Here is a 12523-nt window from a genome sequence, read left to right on the forward strand (position 1 = left end):
TTGTTTAGCTTACAAAAAAAAATTCTCACAATTACAGTATTGCATTTGAAAGCAAGTCTAATTGTTTCCTTTCCTTAACAATTATAAAAACAAACTCTCTTTCTTACCTATACATATCAAACTGTGACATAATTCTCATCCTTTTAATTCTATCCACTGCTGTTCATTGAGATGCATATATGGAAATATTACTTGAGCCCATGACCAGAATTTAGTTAACAATTCTGTGAATGGATGTTCAGTTTGTTGGCTGTCCAGTACTGACAGGTTATTTTTAATGTGCTGCATAATGAAGTCCTACAAAAACCTCTCTCAGACTAAACTCAAACTTATTTAAACAACCTGCTTCATATAAAAAATATGAAAACTGTCATAGAAAGACAACGGTGACATATTGTGTCTTGCTTTCATACTCTAAACCCAACTCCCTTAATGTCTTTCTTCCTGTGTCCCCATTGTGTCTTGGTGCTTGTCACAAATGCTAGATTTCATCCTTATGTGGAACTTTTCTGATTTGCACTGATTGCTATCATAGCTTTAATTTTCTTTTGATGTGTCTTCTCACTCTTAAGATACAGTTAGACAACAATAGTTACCAGTTGACAGCTTACAAGTATTTGAAGACATGCTGTCAAAAGCAAAAATATGCATATTTAAAATGGCAATTTTGAGGCTGAAATAATTTTTCCTCTCTTCTTGCAACCAAAGCTGCAGCTTTGTATTTAGAAACCTTGAAGATACCCGATTCTACATATATTAACTATACCATTCTATTACTGTTACTTCACACTTTTCTATACTGTTCCATTGTTATGCTCATTTTGTATATTTGTTAATTTTAATTGTAAAAGCATAGTAAGGAGTCTCTGTTCTGTGTGTACAATTACAGCAGAAAGGAGAAGTCCCTCTTTGAAAACCTGACTGTGATATGACAATAAACAATGATTAACAGAAGCTCAAATTCCCACTATCTATTATTTTTCCAAGAATTCTGTGATGAAAGCTTGGTGGACTAGCTTGGAAATGTTCTCTGTTTGTGAAGTCCCTAAAGAGTAAATCACCACAGGAGTCAACCAAAACCCCTATTCCCATGAGCAGCTCCATGGCAGGAGGTTATTCACGTTTTCTGTTTCTGAGTGTTATTCTAAACACACATAGATGTCTGGCTTTAGTTACTTATTCTAAACACACATGAATGTTCTGGTTTTAGTTACTTTAAGCTATACCAACAACTTAAAATCAGGATGATCTTGAGATATGTTAAAACAGTTTATCAGAGGTGCACAGCATCATACATGTGTTAACACAGAGCTGTGTTCAGGTAGATATTCTGTACTTAAGGTCAGAAGAGGCATCTCCATACAGGTATCTTTCAACTTTGGATCTCACTTTTAGTTTTGATATTGCACAAAATGAAAGAAATTCTTATTATTTAATTTGATTTGTACCAACATAATAGAGACTAAAACATCCCATGTACTCAGTACTGCAGAGTACCTGTCAGCTGCAGGTCTGCTCCTTTTCAACCAGAGAGTTGAACCCACATAACCTGCATCTTCAATCTGATTATTAGTCCCCAAAACATAAACAGTTATTAATAGCGGCCACGTGACCTACTAGCAAAGAAACAATGTCCCACACAGAGTCTAACTGCCAAGGTAGTCTGACAAATTGGTAGGAAATAAAGTTTCACTGGTTCAGTCTTACCTCTTCTTATAAGAATTATGTTGGTTGCTTCCTCACTGCTTTGTTTCTTCAGTCTTCAGAATGCAGGATTCTGTAGCTCCATTTTGTGAGTGGAAATTGGTGACACCAGGTTTCACTTAGCCGAGGAAAGAAAAAAATAATTAGCTGGCAGTTTTGTGACTGCCTGAAGTTGAATTTAATGAACTGCAGCAAAAGCTTTCTGCAACATTAGAACAGCAGCTGGAGCTAAATCCGACATTTCTGCCTTAAATGGCCTCCACTTACTAGTTGATGAGCATAACATTAGTGGCAGTCATTTGTTCAGTTTTACAGGAGTATAAAAGGAAGCTTTGCAACACAAGCAAGAAGTTAATTGTCAGTCTCAAACTGACTCTCAAATCCTATTGCAGAATTGCAGTGATGAAGAAGCCAGGACAGAAGTCTAATGGCCTCAAAACAGTAAATGGGCTCTTTCAGAAAGGGAAAGCATTATTTACATTAAAAATTGCCATACTCCATATCTGTTAATATATTCTCTTTGAAATGAGGTGGTACTGCAGATGACAAGACTTCCATCTGCCACCTTAGATCAGTGAAATGGCAATACAGTATGTTTCTCCAGAATACTTCGTAGGTCTCATCAATATGCCTTACCATGACATATTAAAAATTGTCTTTATGTTTAACAATAAGCCATAAAGCTTTCTGCTATTATTTAAGGCTTTATATACCTATAATTACACTATGGATATTATAAGAAAATAATATATGTGATAATAACATTTATTATTACTTGATTTAAATTGTTTCAAACTTTTAAGTTCTACTTCAGCAGTTGTCAATTAGCATGCAAAACATCCTGAGCTATCTCTACATAATTGTATTGAACTATGTATACAAGAAGAATCATAAATGCAACAGGATTAGGATTGTTGGGTTTCTAACAGTAGAATCACAGGACAATTAAATAAAAGTAAAAAACATTAAATTTCTTTTAAAGAGGGGAAAAAATATTATTTTAAAGAATCCTCCAGATCACTGTGTGCAAATTGCTTTTCGAAAAACCTTCCAGATCTTCCATTTAGTATACAATCCCCTAAGGACAAGGAAATTCATTGTGCTCCCAGTTTGTCTGCAGAGGACTTGCACAATCCATTGTGCATGTCTTCATATTTCCACAGGCTTTTCCTTTTTTATTTATTTATTTATTTATTTATTTAGGGGAGGGGGTGGGAAGGAGAATCTTTCCCCGTTTTAGTTTGTGTCAGTATTGTACATATTTGACTGTCAGATACATTATATCTATGTCCATGTTTCAGTCTCTCATCTTCTGGAAGGCTTTTAACCCAGCTGAACTAGTTGCTAAGAGCATCACCAAAGGAAATCAAGTTGGAATAGCAGGAAGGGCACCAGGTGTATACATTTAAGTTGTTTTGTTTTTCTTTGTATAGTAAAATCATAGTTTTACACAGGTAGCAGTAACAAGCAGTTATTCTGTGCAGAGTCATGCTTATGATTAACATGATGATTGTAGATCTGGAGCTGGACAGAACTGGTTTTAGAGATAACAAAGAAATAGTATCTAATATACATAAAAAACACCATGTATAGTAAATTGGGTGCAATATGAAACTACAGAACAATGAAGACAGAGCAAAGGTGCAAAAGGGTGTTGGCAGACACATAGAAATTACCCAAATTGATCCTAGAGTAAGGTTCGCCACAAATATCACATTCCTCACACTGAAAGACTCCAGAGGCTGACAATTCACTGACACTTCACCACTGCCACCAATGTGAAACCCCAAACTCAGCACCCAGAGGATCAGTGGAGACATCAGCCTAACACTGGGAGGAAGGAGTAGGCACTAGCAGGTATTTATACAAACATTTTAACTGCATTATTTTTCTTTTTTAAACAATGAGATCTGGACTAATAATGGTTAGAGTGCTTCACTTTTAGTAATACTAATAATTTTTAGCTCTACATACATAAAAGGTGTGCTTACTGCCCATAAGCAAGATTTTAAGTGTAACAACTCTGCAGTAGCATAGAGAATTCCGGGGCAGATGGATGAGAAAAAAGGATAGATAGAATTTTTGAGTTATATGAATATAGATACACTGATCTTCTCTTGATACATCAAATTTTAAAAAGCTAGAGACAATCTGCCTTCAAATAATTAGAGAGATGTTTAAAAATGTAAGAAAATATTGTCTTTACCTTAAGGACACATCTTGCTATTTTTAATGGAGAAATTCAAGCTAGTTTAGCAGGATCTTTTAATTTAGACCTGAATCAAAATCCTAAATTTACTAAAACTGCACTACATGCAAAAAAATGTGATGACAGAAAAAAAAAATCAATAATGACAATTTTTGAAGGAAATACATAAGTGTTTATTACCATAAGCAAGGCTTTTGTCTGAATTGTGATTTTGTGTCACAAGTGTAACCAGCTAAACTAATGTTGTCCACCTAATATACCAATGAGCTAGAAAGGTGTTCAATATGGACACAGAACTTGCTAATGCTAAAGAAAAATCCTGACTGAGCAGACATGGTAAGAAGCCTATGGGCTAGTTACTGAAAATATTAAAATTATGAACAACTAGAACAAAAAACTGCCTGAAGTGAATGAAAGAGTAGCTAGGATTGACTGCAAAAGCTGCAAGATAGCAGTGAGGGACAAAGAAGAGCAAGGGAAAATATGTCATAAAGCAATGAGCCACATCAAAATCTGATGTGATCAAAGACATAAAAAAACATGCTATGAGGCTTTTCTCCCTCAAGAGCAGAGTAGAATTATTTCAAAATAACTTATGTTTGTGATAGTAAACAGAAGAGTAGTGCCTTTAACTACAGCTCAGCAAAGGACTGGTGAAGACAGGGACAGAATAAGTAAAGAATTATTTAGCAGTTATACATCTCGCAAAACAACTTATTAGCAAAAGATATTAATGAGTGGAAAATTTGAAAGTAATCTTTAAAGAATAATAAAAAAATAAAAGTTTTTGTAGCATAGAGCTTTTCCTTGCATTTACAATATCAAGCCAAGCGTTTGTTTCAGGACTCTCTAGGCCAGTAGTTGTCCACTAGCCAGTGTATATAGCAGACTTAGGTGGCTTTTACCTTGGGATCAATTTGCTTTTGAACTTATGGCATCTCTTAGCATCTACCACCTTTCTAATGGCTCCAGAGTAAAGTAAGAAGCAGATCTGGGGTATGGTCTACAGCAAATACCATTGCCCTAAATTCATAAAAGACAAGAAGCAGGAGAGCCTGTCAGTCATTTTACCCTGAGTGTGATTCCTCCTCGAGCATCAAGGGTCACACGCACACGTAAGTGCCTGAAACATGCCTGCCCACCCATCGCATGGTGGAAAGAGTCTTGAGCTGAAGACAGGTGAACAAAATTCTTTTTAAAGGAGGACTTGAAAGAATGTGAATGTCATAACGAGGTGAGGTAAGAACAGCACAAAATTCCAGCACATTCAGATAGTCAGTATACCTTGAGAATAACACAAGAACAACATGTAACTCAAGTGCATGTAGACAAAAAAAGACTTTGATATATGGTCTGGATATATGGCCTTGAAGAAGTATCTGCGCAAACTTCAGCTCCAATATTTATGATTCCTAAGACTAAAGCATACCCTCTCCAGGAAAGTAGTAGAAGTCTCAACTGGGAAAACATTAAAAATAAACTGCCTACAATAGTGGAACATTTGCTGATCCAAACAATTCTGATGGTCAGGGAGAGTACCCAGGTCCCTTTCATTAGGGAGTGCTGTGCTGTGGATAGGCCAGGTGGTCTAGGGTGACAATTCTGCAATATTTACCATTATCACAACTTGTTTCAATTACTTATACCTTCATTGATTTTTATGCAATTAAATATTGTTTTAAAGTAACGGATCTTGATTGTGGACTCTCTGCTAGAGGTTTCCCGGAGAAGAACTCAGTCGTGGAGTCCCCTTTTTGGCAGGGAGAGAGCGACCAAGTTTCCTCTCTGAGTTCCAAGGTGAAAAGGCCTTTATTTCGAAACTCCCGTGGCTTATATGGGCTCGAGGGGAGGGTAAGAAGAAGGAACGTGACTGGGTCAAGGTCCAGGGAAAAGGTAGTGGCTTGAGGGCTCTACTGACCAATGGAGAATACAGGAGGACCGTGTTCCAGTGACAAAACCAGGGACTGAGGAGAGGTGGGTGAGACAGCCTATCCTGCTTATGCAGAGGCGGACTCTGCGATCGGGAAGGGGAGACAGCATGGTTCCGAATGGGGCCGCGTGGGTCAGGGAAATTACACAACTCAGGGAGAACCTGTACAATAAAAAACACAGGTAGTTGTTTTTCTACTTCGCTCGGTCCCAGGAAGGCTGGCACTGTAATGGACCCATTTCTAAAGTTGTTCTTTCCAGGCTTCATAATCCTGCCATCCACCCACATTAAAGCTTCAGCTAAAATTGGGTACCCTATGATGACTTTCTTATTAAAAAAAATGCTGGACAATCCTTTGGTTAGAAACCTTACTTTTTCTCCAGTTTGGGGGAGAACTCAAAACAGGGGAACTGCAAGGAGGAGCTGACTGTAAAGTCAAACCTAGCCTTTCTTTAAAACCAACCATTCAAATAAGAAAAAATTACAAATCTTTTCAAACCCATAATTTCCCCCTTGTCCCATAGAAACATCTTCAAATACTGGAAACTGAACTCCCACAAGATACATACTCCTGGTATGGTACACTAAGAAGATTAAGGGATTTATAGAGACAAAGAAAGATGAATTTGGGAGGAAGATAGGGATGAAACTTGAGAAGAAGGTGCAGAGAAATTAATTGTAAGAGTTGACTATCTGAAGTGAATGAAGGTTGGACCCAGTGAGAGAAAAATATCACACGATTATATAACTGATAGTATTGTAAAACATATACACTTTTGCTTCCATGCTTTACTCTGTTTTCTTTGGACACCGAGTCAGGTAATGGGTTAGGATTCATAGAAATCTTGATGGGATTAACAAATAATGGAAAGATGTTTTGTTTTATAGGTTCTAATACCTGAGGGCACGAACATGGACAATATCATTATTTCTCACACCTAGTAGGCCAGGCTGGGATCTCAATATTAAAAATTATCATATAAAACTTATTAATTAGTTCACAGACAAATGAAGTAAGCCCCTCTTAACTACAGCTAGTAATGTCTGAGGGGAAAAGATATTCAAGCAAAAAGTAAAAAATAAAATCAATTTGTCGACAACTTTTCAGTATTTTGAAAGCTGACAAGTGTCTCAGTAAAGACTTTTTCTTTCAGCTTATCTGCATTTGGTATATCCAGCATATAAGCGATTGCTAGATTTACAATTGACCAAAGATGTCAACTTTTTTGTATGCTTGTCTAATAGAAGCACATTTTTTCACATTGTAAAATGGACCTAAAATACAGTGAAAGCACAGCCCAGATGTATTAACTTACCACCTTCAGATTCTTAGGGACCAAAATCTATAAGACTACGAAAATACTACATACCATCACTGAAGATTTTGGGCTTTTCTTTTAAAAGGTTTGCTTCCTGAGAGCTAAATGCCATCCAAGTTGTCATCACCACAGTAGTATATCAAATTAAGCTGACTTTTCAAATGAGCTTCTAATTTGTTGGCTGAAAGAAGGGGAAAAAAGGCATGATCTCGCCACATAATATTTCCCTTGTCACCAGTCTGCATCCAAGTAATTTGATTTCATGCCATGTAATGCCATGTTTTGGATGACTTAATAGAGATGACTTGAATTAGCTTCACTTTCCTCGCATTGTCTAGAGTGTAATTTGAGCAGGCTATTTCACACACTGTACACTGGTTTTATAGCAAACATATGTGAGAATTCTGGGATGTGGAAGCTGACACTAACAAATAAGTATGCTAACAAATTCAACCAACATGTTAATTTTTCAGTTGTAGGCCCTTATCTTCATCTATGAGGGTGATGCAAATTTTCTGTAGACTTTGGTGATGCAGCTACAACTGGATGAATTCTCTGGCAAAACAAATATCTATTTAATGATCTTTCAGTAGCAAACAAACACTCAGAATCATATTTCTGTGTCTTCTGCACAGAAAATCACAACAGTGTTGCAAGATGAATAGTTCAATTACCAGATTCTGTTTCACCCCTGTACCACCTATAACCAGGGCCTCCATGGCTTCCCAAAACCCTCTTTAACACAGAAGATTCTCATGCATTGGACTCCCAGGCAAAGCACCTTTAAGTAAAATCCATTCTGTTTAGATTCTCCATAATTTCCCTGTGGTCTAGTGAGAACAGGGCCAAGACACAACACTTGAGCACCAAGTTCTGTATATGTATACAGTGATATGAAGAATAAGCCTATAAAAAGTAAACCACAGCCACAACAGTGTAACAATTTATAAGCGAGCATGTTGATTGGAAAAGGGTAAAAAATTAGGGAAAAGCTGCTTTGCTTATTTGCACAGCAGAGGGCCAGAATAGCAATACACCTATTCTGGAAGCATGTAATATAATGATTCAAAGGATGGAAAGGAGATTCTGCAAAATAGAGAGAGTCTGTGAATATCTTCTTAGACTTCATATATATGTTCTATAGAACTGCTTGACATTTTGAAAATAACATATTTATGTTATGTGCTTTTTCAAGGATATATTGTATGGAATTGTTTCGTTTCCTTTTAACCAGTTTGATAAACCCAAACTGGTTTTTTTCTACTGCTGTGAAGGTAATAAGATCAGTTATTAAAATGCCATTGTGTGGACTCTCAATGTTCTTGCCTTAGAAAAAGAACAAAGATGCAACAGTTTCAAACATTTTTCCCTTTTCCATTACTTTAATGGAAAGTAGTATGTAGTCTGAGGTAAAAGCAATTTAATAAAGTCTCCTTCTGGTGTTTACAGCTCTAAAAACAAGAAAGGAAAAAACTTCAGAAAAGTTTACCAGAACACTAAAACAAATTAGGGACATGTTTTTTCTGTCACTTTTGTGATGTCTTCTAAACACTTTTACATGTCATCAGACCAATTAGCAAAATGGAAACCTATCAGTGAACAAACTGAGCCAGAATGACTTCATTATTTAACAGGAATAGCACCTTTTCAAACATTACCATCCAACTTTCATTTCCTTGAATCAAAGAGAGACTTCAAAGATACTAGATTAACAGCAAAAACCCCTAACTGATGGGGGAAAAAAAGTGATGGACCAAGAAAAAAGATTAATCAAACAGAGGTGCAAATGAAAGCAATGAACCTTTAGCAGACTTTTTGTATAAACATTAGTCTTTGCATGTCAAAACATGAATGATGTTGATGAAAATCTTCACAAAATTTTCTAAGTGCTAATCATTACAGACTTTGGACTTCTGGAAAATTTACTGATAGTTTAAAACCAATCTGTTTGCATATATATAACTACATGTGTGTATATATATATGTGTGTGTGTGTAAGTGTGCTAAGACACTTGAACTACTAGTGTGTTACAATGTCTTGGTACAAGACCAGGGAGGAAGAACAAAGTGTTGTATCAAAAACCTTTATACATATGTAGGCTATTTTAGTCTGTGTATATCCAACATCCATTGCTAGGGCAATAGCTCTGGAAACCATACTAATGATACCATTAATAAATGATAAATGGGTATACAAGAAACTGCACATGAGATATCAGATATTTGAGCAAGGTACCACTGAGCCAAGACACACTTCTGAGCCCAAGACATCAGAAGATTTTTGAGTATGTAAGGCCTGAACTCGCATATGTGGATGACAAGACATTTTCAAAGACTTCCCCATTTAAAGACTTAACTGTAACAGCCACATTTTCACTCTTGCAGAAAAACAGAAAGCATACAATATGAAGGAGTCCCCAGAAGATAGTCGGGTGTCTGGTACTCTGCCTTGCATTCTTGAGGGGGCTGAAAAAAGTAGCTCCACCTTTTGAACAAGCACCTAGTTTTTTGTTGAAGTGAGAGAAAATCATTATTAATGTTTAAGTTTGATATTATCAGTAAAGAGCTCTGCTTGTGTTTACAGTCATCTTTCTCTTTTCTTACAAAATAATCTCTCTCTCAGAAATTAAAATGCAATCACTACTAAGAAAAGTGACACCTCTTTTTATTCTCAGTGCTAAACACAGAACAACTCAGAGTGAAACCTCATGACAACTAAGGTGGACACATTCAAAAGCCTCATATGTACCAAGTTAAAGTGAAGAAAAAGGAGATACCTCCCTTGGAACATGTGGTGAGATGTGAGATGGTCAGTGTCTAGGGAAGGTGAATTTTCTCAGTGTAGGCATGTTAAACCTCCCTTTACCAGAGGTTAAACCTAGAAATGTTAATGGTGGGCCTGCAACAGAGAAACACATACAGAAAAATAACTTTGATATGCTTATAAAACCAAGTCCTGCCCTATCTTTATATTTGGAGTCTACAATTATTAACACTATTATCAGAGGTTTTGTTACTCTTTCTTCATGACACTGTTCCTGCAACAGCACAACAGCTATTTCCAGCTCGTTCCTCAGTAACAGATGGGTATGAAAGCTCCTGCACTGAACACATGAATAATGAGCAAGGCACACTTTTTGGATGGGAACTACACAACTGAGGCATCTGTCCTGTGTTCAGCTTTTTTCTGTGTCCATCATGTTCCTACTTCATTATTGTCCTTTCAAAGATTTTCTCTGGAGAGGACACTGGAATTAAATTACTTCTCTACTTTTGATTGACTGCAAAGCAGCTGTGGAGCAACCAAAGAGTCGCCAATCTCCCTCACAAATTACAGTAAATAGCTTCTAAAATAAACTTTGACAAGCTGGTTATGCCTAGCAGCACTGATGCTGAAATATGCACTGGACTTAAATAGGAGGAGAGTATTTGGCAGTAGGTAATAAAATGCAGAGACAAAGCTCATGACACTCCTGCCAGTCTGAGCTTGCATGTTTTGAGATTGAAAAAAGGTAGAAAATTAAAATGGAAATAAACACAGGAGTAATGTTAATATTTCATATTTCGTTATTGGAGGTCTTCATTACCTGAAAAAATTGAGTCTTTTGTTATGAAAACACCTTGGCTGTATCTGAAAAATCCTATCGCTATATCGATCATCAGCTCTAGGTGATAAATATTTTGCATGGGATAAAACGACATATTAATTGTTTCCCTGGCATAGGACACCTCTAATCTGACTTATACTCCCCAGCTAATCACAATACCAGAGTTCTTACAGCTCTGCACTTCAGCATCAATGGCAAGCTGTGGATCTGTCAAGAGCAGGATAGTGCCTTTGTCTGGAACTCCAGGGAATTCTCTCCTCACTGACACAGGAAATCCCTCTGCTACGGTAAGATGACAATCCTACAATGGTAACTGCGGAGAGGAAGCGGTATCAGGGAGTTATTTCACCGTGAGACAGTTGCCAAAATCAAACAGAACGCGACACTCGGCAAATCCTGTAAGTTTTAAAATACTGTCAGTTTCTTGCCGTGTGTGTCGGTGCCTCCCAGCAAAGCACCGGCAGCGCTGGCGGTCGCTGCCTCCGCACGGGGCGGGTGGTCCTGGGCCGGGGATCGCGGCAGCCCCGGCCTGGCGCAGTTCGTCCCGGGGCCACCAGGCGGCGCTGCGGCCGCGCCGCTCTGCCCGCGGGCACCGCCCTCCGCCCGCTCGATCCCTCCGCCCGCTCGCCCGGTCCCTCCGCCCGCCCGGTCCCTCCGCCCGCTCGGTCCCTCCGATCGCTCGGTCCCTTCTCCCGCTCGGTCCCTCCGCTCGCCCGGTCCCACCGCGCAGCGCGGGAGGCGGGTCAGGATTTCTGCCCAAAATCCGGGTGCGGTTACATTTTGGAGATGCACGGCCTGTGAATTCTCCCGCGACGCTGTCTTTGTTGCAGATGCAGAAATAAAATCAAGGCAGTGTGGAGATTTAGAGACACCGATTACTGCACTGGGAGGGTCCCATCAGATACCAACGTTTCCTTTTCCTATTCCTGCTCTCATCTACACCTCTTTGAATACAGCATTGCACTATCCACTGCAGTACAGCTGGCAAATCTCTGCTCTGCCCATGTTTTTCCTTGCTCTAGCTGTCACTGTTGCCACTGCCAGGCCCTTTGTGCTCCTTTTTGCTGATTCAGCACCCCTAGAAACGTGGACAGTAAATCCACAGCATGTAGATCTCCTTTCTGATATCAGACATAGATATAAATTCAGGGCCGAGCAGAGGGGACTAATGACCTCCTTCGAGCTCTTACTCATGCAGCTGTGTGTGCAGTTCCCTCTCTCAGTGCCAGCATCTGCAGCTGAACTGTGACACGTGATAAAAGTTTAGCCAACACCCAACAACTTTGAGGAAAGGCTTCAGTGCTATGAATAAGCTTTTAAAATAAGATGAAAGTAAAGTGATAAGACAGAAGGAAACAATACAATGCAATTTTCTGATGAGACGATGCAAAGTTTACGTTGCTGCTGAAGAGCAAGTGCAATCATATGCACCAATGAGCAGTTTCTGTAAATAAATGGAAGAAAGGAATGAGGATCAGAAGTTAATTAAGTTTTTTAAGTATTTTAGGGAAACAGACTTTTAAAGGCAAAGAGACCATTCCTAAGAAGGGAGCAGCATTCTTGCAGAAGCTTTCTTTCTTATTCCCTGAAGAAGCTCAGCAATGAGGACAAGCTGTGCAGGAAAGAAGATGAGACACAACCATTTGCTGAACAAATAATGGTGAAACCTTTCAAAACATGTTAGCTTCCATCAAATATCACATCCATCTTTTGGGTGCTAGGAATGATGCAAATAAAATATAATTACCCCATT

At 38.4% G+C, this 12523-nt stretch overlaps 1 protein-coding gene and 1 long non-coding RNA gene across 2 annotated transcripts in view; both read right to left on the reverse strand.

The window, feature by feature from the left end:
• The window catches only part of LOC127470476 (uncharacterized), a 39076-nt gene extending 37248 nt beyond the window's left edge, over positions 1-1828 (reverse strand). Inside the window, exon 1 of the long non-coding RNA XR_007904308.1 lies at positions 1708-1828. This is a non-coding gene — a long non-coding RNA (uncharacterized LOC127470476). The remainder of the gene's footprint in view (positions 1-1707) is intronic.
• PHF14 (PHD finger protein 14) overlaps positions 1-12523 on the reverse strand; it is a 362909-nt gene that overhangs the window by 143057 nt on the left and 207329 nt on the right. The gene's annotated exons all lie outside the window — the stretch shown is intronic.

Source organism: Manacus candei, unplaced genomic scaffold (genome assembly GCF_025592945.1).
Source record: "Manacus candei isolate 608988 ecotype Guabito, Panama unplaced genomic scaffold, ASM2559294v1 h1tg000021l, whole genome shotgun sequence".
NCBI classification, from domain to species: Eukaryota; Metazoa; Chordata; class Aves; order Passeriformes; family Pipridae; genus Manacus; species Manacus candei.